Here is a 19,580-nt window from a genome sequence, read left to right as displayed (position 1 = left end):
ACACCCATGTATCTATTTATAGCTATAATCAGCTAAAATTCCTATGAAATTCCACTATCTATTTATAGCTCCAACTTGTGGGTTATTCCTTTGGAAAATCCCACTATCTTTTTATAGCCTCAGCTTGAGTGACGTTCCTGTTTATGAACTCTAGTATATATGTATAGCTACAACCTGTGGAAATCCCCAAGTCCATATTTATAGTCTCGAAATTTCCAGCGTCAGTGACGTCACTGTACTGAACACTAGGGGATAAGTGTCAACAGTGTTGCAAGTGGCTGACCTGAATACACGCTACTGCAGGTAGGTAGGTGGAGTGTATCTGATAGGGGTAAAGTGAGTTTTATAGGGACAAACAGAGACCAATGCACACACCCACACACACACAACGTACGCGCGCAGACATACGCACGCACACACACACACACACACACACACACACATACACACAAAGGGAAGAGGAAAAAACAAACCCCAAATATACTATCAACACAGAAGGGAGATAATACAAACCCCTAATAAACTATCCACACAAACGTACGCGAACGCATACAAACCCCAAATATACTATCCACACAACGTCGCTAACGCATACAAACCCCAAATATGCTATCCACACTCGGGAGGAAGAAGAAAAAAAAACAACCAAATATACGATCTACACAACGTACGCGAACACACACACACACACACACACACACACACACACACACATACACACAGGGAAGAGGAAAAAACAAACCCCAAATAAACTATCCACACAAACGTACGCGAACGCATACAAATCCCAAATATACTATCAACACAGAGTGAAGAAGAAAAAGTTTTTTGAAAGCACCTAAGCCCTCACCTGCAATGACCAACTCTGCCAAACACCTACACCCCACCCACCACTCCCAACATTACAAAACCCATTTAACCCGTTATTTTATGGCATCAGTGTGGGATTTATGAAATATCAAGACACAAAATGATGGATGAATAGACTGACTATTGTTTACGGACTTGCATGCCTAAAGAGCGTGCGTGAAGGAAAACATCCTTCCATTTCAATTCTAACTAAAACATGATCCAGAGGGATAGAGAGAGGTGAAAGAGCACAATTTCATAAAGTGTGAGTAAAAACAAAACACGCCATCCTTATTGTACAATGTCAAGACCAAGAGACACTTACGTTTTCTTTCTGGTCTATTCTCTTTTAGAAGGTAGTATGAAATTTCACATCAGGGCCAACGCATCGGCTCACATTGTCAATTTTTTCCATTTCCATGTCTTTACTGGCACAAGTTCTTCATCATCTTCAATTTCTTCTTCTTCTTCTGAATCCCTCTTCTCTGTTTCGTCTTGTTTCTGTTTCTTCTTTTTTCTCGTAGGGCACTCTGAATTCCAGTGTCCTTTCCCCTGACAACGATATTAGGTATCTTGACTTTTGTCTCTCTTTCTTAGACGAAGCAGGTATTCTGGAGACAAATACCCATTTACCTTTGCAGATATAGCAAACTTCATTAGCACACACTTTCGTATGACTCTCATCAAATCAACGACCAAAAGAGTAAGTTTTGTTGCCACTTTCGCCTGTGAATTATGCTTTCGTATGACTTTTAGCAAATATTTGACCAGCAGGTCGATCTGTGCTGACTCTTCCATCTTCTTGATCGTTTGAGAGTGGAATGAATACTCTGACGCTAAGACACTCTCCTTATATACAGGGACCTGCTGCGTATGAAACCTAGTCAAATGTAATTTTGCAATAAGATGAAACGATTTCATTGAGGAAGTAAAAGGCAATGATGTACCTTATCGCCTCACACAAAACCTGAAGTGTTAGCTGAGATCCGTGTCAGCGATTTCGAAGACGACATAACTGAGCTTTCATCAATGCTCTCCAATTATGCCACAAAACCACGAGTCCTGATTCACGCCAAAAGAAATTTCGTTCGGTCCATAAAAAATAGTATCACATCTGAGAAACGCAAAAACGAACTTCCAGAAAACTGAGAACGACGGCTTACACCTACAACGTGAAATGTATGAGTTCAAGTAGTGCGTAAAACTTAGTCAAATTAAATTTTTATAGTCAAGACGAAACGATCTCTTTTCGAACAAGAAAGCAGACACCAAGCGACAATGGCGATCCGTGTCACACAACACTTTTCAAAATGTATATGATCAGAGGTTTGTTCTAGCGATCTGCACGGTTAAATTAAATGTTGATGTATTTTGCAATAAGACGGACACAATTTCCATGGGATCGCCAATGGAACCATTGTTCGTGCATTAGTTTAATTTTTTAAAATATTTTTTTTATATAAATCGCCTATAGGATAGACCCAGTAAAGCATGGCCATTCTCGTCACTGTGTGAATAGCTACTCAAGTCAATTCGAAGTGAACGCGGTAAGAAAATAAGTATAGCCAATGAAATGGCTTACAACGGGTGATGCTTTGTTTTGTTCTAGGACTGTGTGGCATAGTAATCCCTATGTCTTGCGTTGTTACCATTACAGTGCAGACAGACTGAAATGTGAACTTACAAGCCCTCTTTGTGTGTGTTGTACCATTTCTTCTTACCACATCAAAATACTGAGCGTCACAGTATTGGTTCGCGTTTTCAAGCTGACCATTTTTTTTTTATATCTCACTTAAACATTTTAACATAAACGCTCACACTCACATCGGTAGAGTCAGAACAGACGTGTTACAGTATTGAGGGGCATGTTATCTTTTTTTTTCAAACTAATGAATTTGGGGTTTGTATGAAGTAAAGAACCGAAAGTACAGTGAAACTCAAGGATGATGACCCAATCTGTCTGTCTACTGATGCGTGTATTTACTTAAGAAGAAATATGACCTCTAAAACACAAAGAGATACGGCAAGCATGATTAGAATGAACATAACGATGTTTTCCTTCACGCCCGTGTAATTTAGAGTTTCAATCCTCTTTGAAGACAAACTTGGTCTCCTTTTGTAGGGCTTGAAATAATAAAAAACCTGAAAAAATCTTAAGCACTTTGCTATAGATAATTTCATCAACAGACTAAACAACATAAATACCGTTACAACACTAGAAAGCCTTAAATCTTCTATCAAAAAGAAATGCATCAAAAAATTAAAGATTAACGATAACTAACCAATGAAACCGAATTTAACAAAGGCAGTGACATGTGAAGAAATGTCTCTCACTTTGGAAAGGTAGGCGAATTTACTCTGTCATGCACCATCAACTTGAAAAAAATTATAAACAGAGAGAAACCTGAATTCAAAATTCAGTTGTTTTTTTCTTCAAAATTGTTTCGTTTCTTTTTTCTTTTTTTGGAACAAATCTAAGCACTAATATAGAGTGGAAAAGGGAAAATGCACATACAAGCTTTGATATTTCTGAAAAAATGAGGGGATATTCCTAACGTTCATAACGACCTATGGACTTGGACTTGTCTGTGACTTATCCACAAAACAAGATGTACATATTTCTGGTCAAGACGACCCCCTGGTTTTAAAAAGGAATGGTTTGTTCTGGATGATTCTATCTACTACATTGTAAACGTACTGCATCGAATTCCAGAGGAAGAGTTAACGAATTACCAACATCTTTTACGCAATGTCGACTTAGTGAAAGAGGAAACTTCTGAACGAATTGTAACGTGTAAATTAGTAACTAAACGATTTAGATTCGACAATGAATTGAAACCATGTCTGTGCAAACAGTACATGTCTTGTGTCAGACCAAAGAGGATTTAGTATGACCTATTCATGGATACTTTGCTAGAGAACATTCGTGCTTTGCCTGTGGAGTTGAGAGAACGCATTTACCGAGAACTGATCAAAATACAAGTGAAACGCAAACGCAAAGTTATTCAACCGTTTTTAAATTATGCTCTGTTCCAAAGTATAAGAAGACTGATTATGAGTGGATATTACATCAGGCACAAAGGTAAACGAGGCTATTGGCCACCACCCAACGATTCCAAAAACAGTGTATATACTTATGGATACTTTACAAGAGAACATTTTGGGCTTGCCTGAGGAGTTGAGAGAAAGGATTTACCGAGAGCTGGTAAAAATACAAGTCAAACGTAAAGAACAATTGCATCCGTTACGTCACCAGATCTTTAACCACTGGTACCTGAATGGTATAAGAGAACTGATTCGTCAGAAATTGTTTCAGTGGTCAGACATTGTTCAAAACTTTGAGGTCGCCAGTGATGTACATGTTCATAATTTTGGTTACTTCGACATTCACTTACTGCAACGTATTGAGGAAGACGAGTTAAAGGATTACCAACATTTGTTACGTGGAATCTGCTTAGCGGAAGACGAAACATCTAGACAAACTCTGACGTTTCGGTTACAGTATGTAACATTTAGATTCCCTACTGGAGAACGAAGATCTCTGGCTAGAAAGTACGTGTATTGCATCCGAAAAAAAGAGAATATAAAAACAGGCTGCCATGCCACGACTTATGTCACATGTCATTGAACAGATTCCGTGGAAGGAACTCAATGACCATATTCAAACCGTAGATCATTACCATCGATTATTACAAGAACTGTATCCATTCAATTTGGGTCGACAAGTGGTGTGTGTCTTAGTGACTTGTTTTCTGGGATTTCGTTTACCAGCCGATTCTTTGTGGACTCTTTGCGATCAGTACTTACCATCTCAATGGCCTTAAATGGTCACGAAAAACTCCTTTTGCTCAAAGCCTTGCGTTTTCATCTGGATACTTCTCGACCTCAACAGGAAAAAAAGATTCGTCAACTTTTAGCTACCCAAGACGTGTATGACGATGTGTGTGTAGCTTGTGACTTACATCCCCATTGGACAGATGTCCGTGCCTGGAAAAAATGGGATTTTGAGGCTTGGACCCAAGAAGTGGTCCAGTATGCACGAGAGTTGTTCAAGGAAAAAAGTTACTTTTCAACCCGTGTTAGTGACGGTGCCAGAAGAACCCGTCACCCAGGGCGGGACTGTTGTGGACAGGCCTGAAAGACCCTTTCGGGAGGACACTTGTGTGACCTTACCCCCTACTATAGAACTGGTTAGAACATTACCCAAAACATGTTGTACAGACACTTGTGTTTATTCCACGTAAATGGTTATCATGTGCCTTTTATCCTTGTACTTAAGCCTTTGGCTTTTATGTATTTTTGTCTTTCGTATTGATGTTTGAAACATTCAATAAACGTGTTCTGAAAAAAGTATATAAACTCTTGTCTTGTTTGTTTTCGTGTCACAAGTGACATTTCTGACACTATGGCTACCTCTGCTGTCTCTGCTCCCTCTTCCTCTACTGTCAAAGTCATCGACGAACACTTAGATCGTGCCAGTTGGGAGGCTTTGTATCTTCGCCATCCCTTTAACATGCTCATTGCTGGACCTAGCGGTTCAGGCAAAACCGAATTCGTCAAACGTTTGATCGAACATAAACATCATTTGATCGATCGACCACCTCAACGGATCGTGTGGTGTTACAAAGAGTGGCAATCGGCGTACAGCCTCTTGCGAGAAAGTCAAGGCGATTCCATCGTGTTTGTGGAAGGCATTCCTAAAGAAGACGATGGTATCGTCTCTGACTCCCGTCAAACCCATTTGGTCATTTTCGACGACATGTTAGGAGAAGACGAAGAAGAAATTAAACTGTGGTTCACGCGCAAAGGGCATCACCGTAATGCCAGTGTCGTTTACATCACCCAAAATTTGTTTCAACAAAGTAAAGCCCATCGCACCATCAGTCTCAATGCGCATTACGTGGTCTTGTTTAAAAGCCCTCGAGATAAATCGCAAGTGCAAGTCTTAGCCAAACAGTTAGGAAGGCCTTGGCTGACTCAGGCGTACGACGATGCCACTCAAACTCCACACGCCTATTTACTCGTCGATTTGAAACCTACGACCCCCGAGGATTTGCGATTTCGTACCCACTTGTTTCACCACTGGTGCCAAGACGGAGGGCCTGTCCTGTACACGTCTCCGTCCTCGACTTCATTTCACTCCACATAAAAAATCTATAAAAACCTCAGACCCTTTTTCGTCTGTCTCACACAGTTTGAACATGTCGTCCCTTCAGTCGCATCTTCCCGTCAAATTGATTCGTGCCTTGTATGGCATCAGTCGAGAAAAAAATCCACAAATACGAGCTCGTGTCTTAGAAGCTAGTCTCAAAGAAGTCTTACGATGGTTCACGGTGACGGCACGTCAATTACTCCAAGGAATCATTCAGATTCCTCATCAAACCAAACGCTTTTTCGATCGAAACAAAGTCGCTTTGGTCCAACTGGCCGATCCCCGCATCGACACTCAAACCAAAAAACAAATCATTTTGAAACCTGGAGGGAGCGGTACTCTAGGAGGGGTCATCATTCGCACTCTCTTAAGATGGGATCCTAATGCCCCCAAACTTCTCCCCAAGAAAAAAGTTCAACGAAGCCCCAAGAAGAAAAAGACCAGGTCCCCAAGAAGAACTTCTCCAGAGGCGGGACCCTCCTCTTATCAGACACCACCCCGGAAAAAGAAAAGAAGCCCCCAGAAAAAGAAACAGAGAAAAAGTCCCCAGAAAAAGAAAAGCCCACAGAAGAAAACTAGTCGCAAGAGAGGCACTTCGGCCAGGACGCAACCTTACACTCGCAAACCACGACCTGCCACAGCGGTGACTGCGTCTCCGGCATCCTCACGTTCATCCACTTCTCCGTTAATGACACCAAGAACTGAAGAGTACTTGGAGACGTTGATCACACCAAGAACTTCTCCGTTGATGACCCCAAAAAGAACTTCGCCAGTGGCAGGGCCCTCCAATTTAGTGGCAGTGGCTGCTGCTCACAAAGTACCTTCTCCCAAAATCAAAGTCCAAGAAAGATCGGGCATGTTACAAAGTTTACTGGATTTGTCCAAGCAAGAACTGGCTCGATTTAGTCCGTTACGTACCCCTGCACGACGTGTCATGCCTGTCCTCAAACTGATACGACGTAAAGACAATCAGTGGCGACGCGTTCAGTATAAAAAAGGCCTGTGACCATGTCGGGGGTATCAGTGTTTTTTCGGTGCTCCTGAAGACTCAAAGATGTCACCCTCCAGAAAACCCCAAGGAAAGAAAAGGAAAGGACTGCCATTACGTTTAGTCAAACATGGGGACATGTTATCTGTCCTGTCCAAAGCTTCTCCACCCCTACGAAAAAAACTCATTCAATCGGCCTCCAAAGAGGTCATCGATACCGTGTGCGAATGTTGTTTGAACGTCTTGAAAGGCACGATCCCTTTTTCCAAACACCAGAAACAATGCTTAGGCAAACATCGTCACGTTCTTCGCCAAATGGTTCAAAAGAAAATTCCCATTCGTCAAAAAAAGATGTTGGTCCAACGTGGAGGTATTTTACCCCTCTTGTTCGGTCCCATACTGAAAGGAGTCTTGGGAACCGTGTTGGGAGGACTGGTGGGAGCAAGATAAAAAGGCCCTCGGAAGTCCCAAGATCTCAGAATCGACCGCTGACAACCCCATGGAAGGACGAAAACTAGCTTTAGTGCCTTACAAACGATGGATGGAATACCATCGGTGGCAAGAACAACGCACCCCGCATTTACCTCCCAATCCCAATTTGAGCGAGATGTCCCAGTTACAACACGAATTGCTGTCCTTGATGGATCGCCAAGATTTGTCCGAAACAGAAAAATCGCAAAAGTACGGTCAACTTTTGCAACGACTGCAACTCTTTCACCAGAAAGCTTTAGACGAAACAGCTCTACCCACTCTGAAAGATTTTAAGACCTCGATGAAAAGTCCAGCACCATCACCAGTACCAGTACCAATACCAGTACCACCACTACCCGTGACCAAGACAGAAAAAGGAGAAGAAGAAGAAGAAGAAGAAGAAGAAGGGTTTCAAACTCCACCAGAAAGTACGCAAGTTAACAACACCACCTACCTCCAGAATTGGATGGATTAAAAAGATGATGGCCACCCCTTCTTCCTCACAAGAGAAAAAGAAAGTGAAGACAGAAGTGAAGACAGAAGTGAAACAAGAACCGATATCCCCCGCTCAGACATCCTCCTCCTCCTCTTCAACACCTATTGCCGGTCGCACACGCAAAGCATTGCAATCCAAGAAAATACCCCAAGAGAAAAAGAGTAGCCTCTTCCAAGAGTGGGTGCCTTATTAAGACACCAATCAACACAAAAAAATGGAAAAAGTCTTAGCCAGCATTTACTACGATCCCTCCCATTCTGCAGGTTACGCAGGAGTTCAAAAATTGTATCGTGCTGCCAAAACGCGACTGAAAAGTCTCCGTTTACCTCAAGTGCAACGATGGTTACAAGAACAAGCTACCTACACTTTGCACAAACCCATTCGACGCAAGTTTGCCAGAAGTCGCACCCGAGTGGAAGGCATCGATCATCAATGGCAAGCCGATTTAGCCGATGTCTCTCATTTGGCCAGCTACAATCGTGGCTACAAATATTTGTTTTGTGTCATCGACGTCTTTTCCAAATTTGCCTGGGTTGTGCCCTTGACTTCCAAATCGAGCAGCGAGTTAGTGCGAGCCCTGCAACGGGTGTTGAAACAAAGCGGTCGTCACCCTCTTCGATGGCAAACGGACAAAGGCACCGAATTTCTGAACCAAGCTTTCCAAAAAGAATTAAAGAAACGTGACATTGATTTTTTTACCACCGAGAATCCCGAAACCAAAGCCAGCATCGTGGAACGTTTTCAACGCACTTTGAAAGAACGCATGTGGAAATATTTTACGCATCACCGCACTCTGAAGTACATCGACATCTTACCGCACCTGGTGCAAGCGTACAACCAATCTTACCATCGAAGCATCGGACGTGCCCCGCAAGACGTGACTCCCGACAACGAAGTGCTGGTGTTTGAGCGCCTGTTCGGTACGTCCCCGACGAGGGCTGTCCCCAAGAAAAGTGGAGAGTTGGCCGTAGGAGATTGGGTGCGCATTGGCAAAACCAAACGCACTTTCGACAAAGGTTACTTACCTAACTGGACGACCGAATTGTTTCGCGTCACTGGACGAGTGCATGGCCGTCATCCTGCCGTCTATAAATTGGAAGACGTGAACGGAGAAGTACTCAAAGGAACGTTTTATTTGCCCGAGTTACAACGTGTCACCAAAAAAGAAGACGACGTGTACGACATCGAAAGCATTCTCGAACGCAGAACCCGTAAAGTGGGCAAACGACGTGTCAAAGAAGTCAAAGTACGTTGGAAAGGATATCCACCCAGTTTCGATTCTTGGATCGACGCTTCGCAAGTCATCGACTATAAAAAGAAGAAGTGACCATCATGCCCTTTCACACATCAGACGCAGCTACGTCGACCACTCCTTCTTCACCTAGTTCTTCTGTGCAAGATTTACAAAAACAACCCTTGTGGGTGTGGTGTGGAGAACGTGTGCCTAAAACGCAAATCGTCTTTTTCTGCCAAATCTTCGTGGTGTATTGTGTCATCGGAGCAGCCATTGCCAATTTGAGTTTGCAACAAGGAGACAAACAATTGTGGACCATTTTATTGAGTAGTTGCATCGGTTACCTGCTTCCCAATCCCTCCCTGAAATTCTCTTCCAACGGGAACCCCGGGAACCTTGTGTCCAGTGCCAGTGCCAGTCACCACTCCAATAACAACCACAACCCCATTTTGGGCGGAGACACGCCTCTGACGTCCAGTAACCCCTCGGACAGCCACAGAACTCTGGAATTATGAGTCACCAAAACCAATTTTACTTGACCTTACCTAGTGACAGTTCCATGGAGGTGTTTCCCCACAACACGTTGTGCTGTTACACGGCCAAATTACCTCAGGCCATCCCCTTAGATCACGAAGCCCATTGGGAAGTGGCTTTAGTAGAAATCATTCACCCGACCCAAGTCCTCAATGTCCTTCCCAATCAAAACTTTTTTGATGTGGAAGTTCATGACGAACAATTGCAACAGTGGATGGATAGCAATGTCAAATATGACAAGAAATCCCGTACACAAAAGTACACCACCTGTCACTTGTTCATTCCCCCAGGCTATTATTTTAGTGGTCAACATTTGGTCAGCACCATAGTCACCAGGTTTAATGGCGTGTTTCTGAAAGCTTTGGAGCATATCAACAAAAGTGTCACCATGGAGTACCACAAAGCAGCTGGTCGCTTCTCGATGAAATTTGAACGGAGTAAAATCGTGTCCATTTTATTTTGTCCTGAATTGTTTGACATGTTGGGCGGGGACATTGACATGAGAATGACCATAATGAAGAAAAACGAATTACCCATCGTTTACGACAACGATTCTTTTAGCAAGTTATTTCGTACCCCTGTAGAACTGAATCAAGGACTGAATTTGATGTTCGTGTATTCCGATGTGGTGGAGTACAACGTGGTGGGACACACCTCCGTACCGTTACTGCGTGTCATTCCTTTCAAAGTGGATTCTGCCACGAACGCTGACGAGGAAGGTGGAAACACTTACCACGTCCACCGCGAATTTGTACATCCTCACTATTTGCCGGTCAGCAAGTCGTATTTGGACACGGTCAACATTACTATAAAAGGAGATTTGGGACAAAATATTCCATTCACCAAAGGAAAAGTCACGGTGAAACTCCATTTTCGAAAACGGTTTTCTCACGACTCTTAAGTCATGTATCCAGTGTACCGAGGGGTTGCTCGACAGCGAGGACACGGTTTAGGAGATATGTTAAAATCGGCCTTTCGTTCGGTGGCCCCGGTGTTGAAACCGATGGTGACACGCGGATTGCACGCCTTGAAAGATGCGGCACTGACGCAAGGCAAAGAATTTCTCCAAAATGTCATCATCGACAAACAAAACCCTGAAGAAGCCTTCATGAGGGCAGGCAAAAATGTCTTGCTGCAAACGAGCAAAGACATTTTGGGTCGCCGAGAAACACCTGTAAATGCCCTGCACGCTACCGAGTCAGGCATTCAGCAAGGACAAGGCAGAAAGAGACGACGCAGAAAACACCCTTTCACCAGACTTCAAGCTAGAAAGGCCAAGAAAAGAAGAACCGTTCGAGACTTAGACGTTTTCGATTATTGAGAAAGAACAAAAAAATGATGCACCGAGAGTCTTGCGCTTGTTCCAAGTCGGAACTGGATCTGTTTGCCTTGCCCCCCACCTTGATGAGCATGCAAGAATCCCAGTGGGTGGAATTTCACCCCGTCTCCTCTTTGACGGATTCCGCCCTCATCGAGTTTGAAATCAAGGGACAGCCCGAAGATTACATCGATCTGAATAGCAGTTACTTGTACCTGAAAGTCAAAGTTCTAGATAAGACTGGAGGTCCTATAGACGATGAAGCAGTAGCTCCCGTCAACAATTTCATGCATTCCTTGTTCAGTGGAGTGGACTTGTACTTGAATAACAAACTGGTCAGTAGCAGCATGGATACTTACCCTTATCGTGCCTACCTGGAAAATCTCTTGACGTACGGAATAGATGCCAAGAACACTCATCTCAATGCCTGTGTGGTATGGGAAGCTGACGAACCTACCAAGTCTGAAATATTGGAAACTGATGAAAAGAAAGACAACAATGATGGATTTCTAGAACGAAGAAAGAGAATCACGGGAGTCGACACAAGTTTAGAACTGATGGATCGTTTGCATTTGGACATGTGGTTGCAAGAAAAGTATTTGCTGAACGGGGTGGATGTCCGCCTGAGACTGAATCGTAGCAGTACCGCTTTCCATTTAATGGCTGATAGTGACGGTTACAAAACCAAAATCCAAGAAGCCAGACTCTACGTACGCCGTGTGGAAGTGTTACCTAAAGTGGGAAACGACATCAGTCAGACGTTGAGCAGAACGACCGCCAAGTATCCCATACGACGCGTGGACGTGAAAACCTTCACCATTCCCAAGGGACAGCGATCCATGATCGAATCGAAGATCATCTGTTCCAAGGACAGTTACCCAAACGTTTGATCGTCGGTATCGTCGAGAATACAGCCTTCAACGGAGCTGCCGAAAAAAATCCTTTCTACTTTCAACACTTTGGCTAATCCAAAATCGAAGTCAGTCGCGATGGCAAAACCTTGTGTACCCGACCTTTTGAACTTGACTTTACCAAGAAGAATTACTTGAGATCGTACTTGTCCTTGTACGAAGCCACCGGACAGTTAGGAACCAATACAAGTCACGGTATTACGTACGAGGATTATGCAGGAGGCTATGCTTTGTGGGCTTTTGATTTCACTCCAGACCAAGGCAGCGACGAGGGACATTTCCACCCTATAAAATCCGGCCAGATTCGTGTGGAAATTCAGTTTAAAGACCGAGACCCTGATGAAACGGTGAACGTCATTCTGTATGCCGAATTCGATAATACGATAGAAATCAACAGTTTGAGAGAAGTCATTCTAGATTACTAGAAACCATAGAAGACTGTTATCCCTCTTTACCTAGTGGAGAAACTTTGGAGATGGAATGTGAGGAGACCGTGGAAGAAGAATCTCAAGACAAAGACGAAGAAGATATCATGATGAAGTCAAGATGGCCAGAACAAGAAGCCCATTTAATCTCCTGTTTTGCCAAACACTTGGTCGACAAAATGACGGAATTGATCAAGAAAAATTGCTATGGATGTCAAAACGATCATCCCAGTCAAATTCAACACGATAAATGCCTGATGTTGAGTCAAGAAGAAAAATTGGACGAGTATCTGGACGAAGCTTGGAGTCTCATCTCGGACGAAGACGTGTGGCACCAGTGGTATAAAGACTTGCGTGAACATTCTTGTCCACCATTAACCACTCAAGAGATCCATCGTATCGAAGCTCTCCTGAATCAGAGTGAGGAGACGAAACGAAGAAACGGTTATTTGTCAGACATTTTCAAGCAAAAAGTCAGGATCGAATTGACGACTTATTATTACCTGTGAAGAAGAAAAAACACACAAAACATGGATACCTGGGAACTTTATTACCTTTTGAACCACAGTTCGTATACGGCTTCTTGGAATCCTGTCGTCTGTGCTAAAGATGAACTCCCTCATCGCAAACCTAAAGACCATCTAGCTTACGTGATCAACACGGACGACAGTCATCTCCCAGGAACCCACTGGGTAGCCGTCTACTTTCCTCAAGAAGGATGTGTGGAATATTTCGATTCGTACGGATTGCCCCCTTTGGAAGACGATATCATTGACTTTATGAGAAGAAATGCTCAGACCACCCGATTCAATAATGTGAAATTACAAGGCACAGATTCCTTGGTGTGTGGACAATATTGTGTGTATTTTCTGCATCATCGCAGCCTGGGCTATTCCTTAGAACATTTAGTGACTAATTTTGATCCTCGTTCTTCTACTAGAAACGATGTGAAAGTAGATCGATGGTTTTGTGACCATTATGCTTATCTTTTGTCTCAAGCTAGGAAACGTAGTGTCCATCAATGGCCTAATGATTTCCAACAGTGGAAATCACAACGTTGTCAGCCCTGTTTAAAGTAGAGTGTGAATTGAGAAAAATGTTTGTCATTTTTTTTTTTGTTTTGAAGAAAAAATGTTTGATGTTATCATGTTGGATTATTGTTAAAAATGTTAGAAATGTTGTTTAGTGTTAAGTGATTTTTGAATAAAAAATGTTGTGTTTTGAAAAAAATGCCTTTGTCTTTTGTTTAGCTATAAGAATGTTTGATTGATGCTCTTTAATTTCTTACTATCCCTCTCATGACACTCACTGAACGTTGCGGCTCGAAAACCGTGTGGGGATGTTTTACTTCACGTCCCCGCTTTGACTTTAAGAACCGGGGCAGTTTCCAGTCTAACCATCCATTGTCGACTCATCCTCCTACGAAGATGTGCTCCAAACTAGCTAAGCTCAACGAAACCTACGTGAATTTGCATAGGGTCAGAGAAGAAGTGAACAGGGGAAAAGAAGAATGGACAGAGAAGTACAGACTTCAGAGACAGCAGCAACAGCAGCAACAGCAACAACAACAACAACGGCAGCAGCAGCAGCAACCTGAACCTGACAGAGGCTTTGTCGATTGTCGTATCGACACCAAAGAGTTCTTCCTAGTCCAACTCCTGGAGCTTGTCCTAAAACTCATTAACTCATTAACTTTGAATTTAATGAAGAAAACTACCTCCAATTCAATGGAATCACAATGGGTCAAAAATGGACCCTTCGTATGCTAATATTTTTTTATGAAAAAACAGGAGGGTCAACTTTTAGCATCGGTTGAACTTACACCATACCATTTGGTACGCTTTATCGATGATATAGAAATGAAGTAGCAACATGGAAGAGAAAGTCTAGATGATTTCATATCAAAGGCAAACAACTTTCATCCTTCAATGATATTCACGGCAGAAGTCTCCAACTCAAACCATGTTTTCCTGGACACAACAGACTGGTAGAAAACAAACTTTATACAGATATCTACTCGAAACCAACCGACAAACTCTAGTATCTCCTTCCAACCAGCTGTCATCCAAAACACTGTATTATGAACATCCCATATAACCAGGCACTGAGAATACGCAGAATTTACTCTGACGATGAAACATTCCTAAAAAGGTCTGAAGAGCTATCTAGAAATTTAATTTACCGAGGCTACGACAAAGACCTGATTGCGGAGGCAACCCAAAGGGTTAAACAAACAAACCACGATGACCTACTAAAATATGGAAAGAAAGAAAAGGCTGATAGGATACCATTTATCCTGACCTACCATCCAGACAACCCCAAAGTAGGTAAAATCAGCGGGAAACACTGGCCCATCGTGGAATCGTCGGATACACTAAAGTTAATCCTCTCTAACAAAGCTGTAGTAGCCTACCGGAGACCAAGACACCTCAAGGACATCCTAGTCAGGGCGAAGCTAACGCCAATCACTATTCAAGACCACCCTAGTCAATCTGGTCTCTGTGACGATAAAAGGTGCAAAACCTGTCAACATATGGTAGAGATCAGGACATTTTTGATCAAAATGACTAGAGAAAAGCTAAACATACATTGTTCAAACAAAACGTGCAAAACAGAGAATGTAATTTATCTTATCATATGTAAGATCTGTAGCCTTCAGTATGTCGGAGAAACTGAAAAGCCATGCAAAAGGATCGACCTTCATAGATCTGATTGGATGACAAAGAAGCAGTACAGAAGCCCTGTCGCAGAACACTTCTCCTCACCAGGCCACATTTTCAGTGATGCAATTGCTCACAACCCCAACTGGAGTTCCGAAACCAGGAAAGGAAAGGAATCTTACTGGATACGCCGCCGTAGAACATTGAAACCAAGCGGTTTAAACCAAGAAACTAGAAAAAGACAGTTAAGCACAAATAAAATTATCTTTTGCAGCCGACACATTTTCTTTTAATTAATTCCCTATAACTACTACTATAAGAATGAAATATCCGGGATATAATTTGTGTTTACATAAATTTACATAAAATACCAGAAGTCGTTATGGCTCATCCAATTCTAGGTCAATAAAATTATTTTCCAGCACCCTCAACAAGTTGAAATAAACTAGTTGAAACAATAAATTTAAAGGTTTAATTCCTGTAGAAACAGACATGTAAAGTTTTGCAAATACAACGGTTTGGTTATATATATATATATATATATATATATATATATATATATATAGAGAGAGAGAGAGAGAGAGAGAGAGAGAGAGAGAGAGAGAGAGAGAGAGAGAGAGAGATATTTAATATTTTAATACAAATAATATTATAATTTGGGTTAGATAATTTTTTAATCCGTTCTCTACAGAGATTCGAACCCAGGTCCGAGGGTAAACGGCACCCATCTCTTTCCTGCACACACGAACCCATATTTCCTCTCCACTAAGCACACATCACCAAAAAGAATGATGTTACTCAAATCGGTGTTATATGCAATCGTGTGTAGCAGACAAATTTCGCATGACGACCTAGTAATACATTCTCATGAATCTACACAGTCATTCCAGATTCATACGAAAGAAATCAAGGTGTGTGTGTGTGTGTGTGTGTGTGTGTGCGCAATAATTCTAATTTGTGTAAGAGGTCGTGTAAAGTTTAATTTTGTTATTTCATTTAAATCTGGTGTCCTATATGATAGAAATGGTATTCGTATATATATATATATATATATATATATATATATATATATATATATATATATATATATATATATATATATATATATATCAGGTTATAGTTTTATGTAGTTTAGTTGTATAGTTCTGTTTATATTTGGATTCCAAAGTTTTTCTTATTGCATTGCATTTATATTTGGACTAGTTTTAATTACAACCTTTCTAAAGATTATATCTCTAACCTAACTGAACTGAGATCATCAAATGTTGGGAGGAGTCTCAGATCGACAAATAAATACGAACTCCATATTCCAGAAGTCAAGAATCGACCACTTCCGATGTTCTTTTACTATGGCAGCACCTGCCTTTCGGAATTTTTTCGCCTTGTGGATACGTGATAATAAAGTGTATATATATATATATATATATATATATATATATATATATATATATATATATATATATATATATATATATATATCCAACTCGACTACATTTGGTCCTAGTACAACAGATGGATCTTGTATGTTATCTTCCTCATGTGTTTATGTAAATAATCAAGGTGATGAAAAGAAATCTGTCTAGTCTAAAAACAATACATTGCATACTACCATGTCTGAAAATCAACCCTCTGATCAAAAATTGTCACGTGTTTGGCCTCCTCAAAAGAGGTCTGCAAGTAATCAACCTAAATATTCAACATATCCTCCCTAAACTGAATGAAATAAAGTTCATATTACAGCAAATTAGATCAGTCAGTATTGTAGGTCTATGTGAAAACTTTCTTTCTGATGATACTGATGATTCGGCTCTCCAATACAGTTGTTCAACTTTTAAAGAAAAGATAGGGAATCCATGGGGTGGGGTGATCTTCTCTATGTAGACAGTTCCATTAGTTATAACAGACGTGATGATCTAGAGAATATTGGGACAGAGAATATCTGGATCGAAGTAACCCTTGCCCAGTCTAAGCCAATACGCTTATGTTCACTTTATCGGCCACCTAGTTCCACAGCTGATTGGATTGATAGATTTGAGGTGCAAATCCAAAATTCATTACTAGGAATATTTAGAAACTATCATATTAGGTGATTTTAACGTTGGCTACATGAAAATTCCACCATTCACATGGATAAGTAACTTTGAAACTTAAACTTTATTCAATTAATTAAGACCCCTACTAGAGTAACAGATAACAGTGCCACTATCATTGATCATGTGGATACTAAAAAGACCTGACAACATAAGTGAAATTAATGTGTCAGTGTATGCACTGAGTGACGACTATCCAGTCTGTATAGAAGACATCTTTCGAAATCATATAAAAATGGTCAACACATTGAAATACAATACAGGGACTTTAAACAGTTTGATGAGGAAATGTTATTAAATGGTTTAGTTTGAAATCCCTTCCAATCAGTCTGCAATATAGCTTATGTCAACACTGCCTTAGACAAATAATATCGGATGTTCAATGCAGCCCTAGACAAGAATGCAACAATTAAAACAAAAAAGGTTAAATGCCAAATTACATCCAAGTGTATTACCCCTGAGATCAATGAGGCTAGGCGCCTAAGAGATAATTTCCACAAGAAACAAAAGGCATGAAAACCTATAGAAAGTGGAGATATAAAACTAAGCACCTGATATATAAGGCAAAAGAGAACTACTATAAACAGGCTATTAATGAAAGTAAGAGTACCAAGACACTGTGGAAGCATCTAAAAGAGCTGAACCCACCCAAAAACAGTTGTTTACCCCCTAGACTCAAGCAAAATGATGATATTTCAACATTTGTACAAGACACTGTGGAAATGTTCAACAATTTATTCATAAGCATCTCTAGTAACTGTATTCAGAACCAGACTAACATCCCATTTGAACTTGATGCTTTTCTGTCATTTATAAGAACAAAAATTCCTGATATTAATTATTTTTCAACAGCTAATGTTAGTGAAACTGATGTTTTTTTATTAAGGTGAATGTTAATAAATCATCTGGATTGGATGGTATTGATCCACGAATTCTTAAAATTGCTGCACCAGTAAGTACAAAGTCATTAACACATATCATAAACTTAAGTATAATGAGTGGTAATTTTCCAGAAACACTGAAATGTACAAAGGTTACACCTATCTTTAAGAAAGGAGAAACGGAGGATCCAGGGAATTACAAACCAATATAAATTCTACATGTATTGTCAACATTATTTGAAAAGCATGCAGCCAATCAGGTCTATACATTTTTTGAAACTTACTCTCTTTTTCATAAAGCACATTCCGAATTTAGAAAGTACCACTCGTGCCAAACAGAAATTAACAAATGAATTGATCTTTGGATGAAGGAAATGGATAATGGAATTCTGCTCATGATCATGAAATTCTGCAGCAAAGGTTGAACTGTTTAAGGTTCGACAATCCTTCTTTAAACTGGTTTGGATCATACCTAAACCAAAGGTCTCAAGAAGTAAGCATTGGCAATATTAGCTCTCAAACTCGCACTATTCATTCAGTGGTTCCTCAATTCTCAGTTTTATGCCATCACCTCTTCTTTATCTATATAAATGATCTACCATTAAATCATGAATCCATAAATACAGATTTGTTTGCCGATGATGCAACCTTGTATACATCTATTTCTGATACTGAATTTATCCAAAATAGATTAAACTCAGACCTTACTAGAGTACAACAAAATAGGATGGTAATTAATGAAGGCAAAACAAAATTGTATGATTTTGGGGACATCACAGAAGCTTCACAAGTCAGGCAACCCAGAACTATCTCCTGCAATAAATATTCATCTGTTAGAAAATGTCAAACATGAAAAGCTTGTAGGTGTGTCCATAGATAATAATTTATTATGGGATGACCATATTGATCAACTTTGTAAAAAAACACTGTCATCCAAAATTGCCCTTCTCAGCAGAATCAAGAAATATTTACCCATGGAAACTCGCAATCTATGCTACAACTCATTTATTCTTCCAACAATGGATTATTGTTCAAATGTATGGGGAAACTGTGCTAAATCTGAGTTTGACAGGATTTATAAACTTCAGAAACGAGCAGCACGCATAATTTTAGATGCATCTATTGATCATCACTCAAAAGCATTGTTTACAGAACTCAAATGGTTCACAATATATGAACGAATAGATTTTCACAGGGCAGTTCTTTTATATAAATGTCTACATGGAACTGCACCAGAGTATTTTCGAGACTTAATCAGGCCTTTTTCAACACAATACCAGTTGAGATCAATATCACAAGGAAACCTTCTAGCACCAAAACCAAGAACAGAGCAATTTTAAAAGTGCTTTAAGTACTCTGGTACAGTTATGTGGAACAAACTTCAACTACATGTAAAATCTGCTGAAAATATTGTAGTATTCATGAAGAGATAAGTAGTGAAGTGGGATACTATAGGGTCTATGGGACTTATCATTAAAAACACCCCTGGGACAATATAGGGTCTATGTAAATTTAACATGGAGAAAAATCGTGGGACAATATAGGGTCTATGGGAATTAACATGGCCAAAA

The sequence above is a fragment of the Sinohyriopsis cumingii genome, chromosome 11, assembly GCF_028554795.1.
Source record: "Sinohyriopsis cumingii isolate HCF-2022 chromosome 11, ASM2855479v2, whole genome shotgun sequence".
NCBI lineage: Eukaryota > Metazoa > Mollusca > Bivalvia > Unionida > Unionidae > Sinohyriopsis > Sinohyriopsis cumingii.
This window is presented reverse-complemented; position numbering follows the sequence as displayed.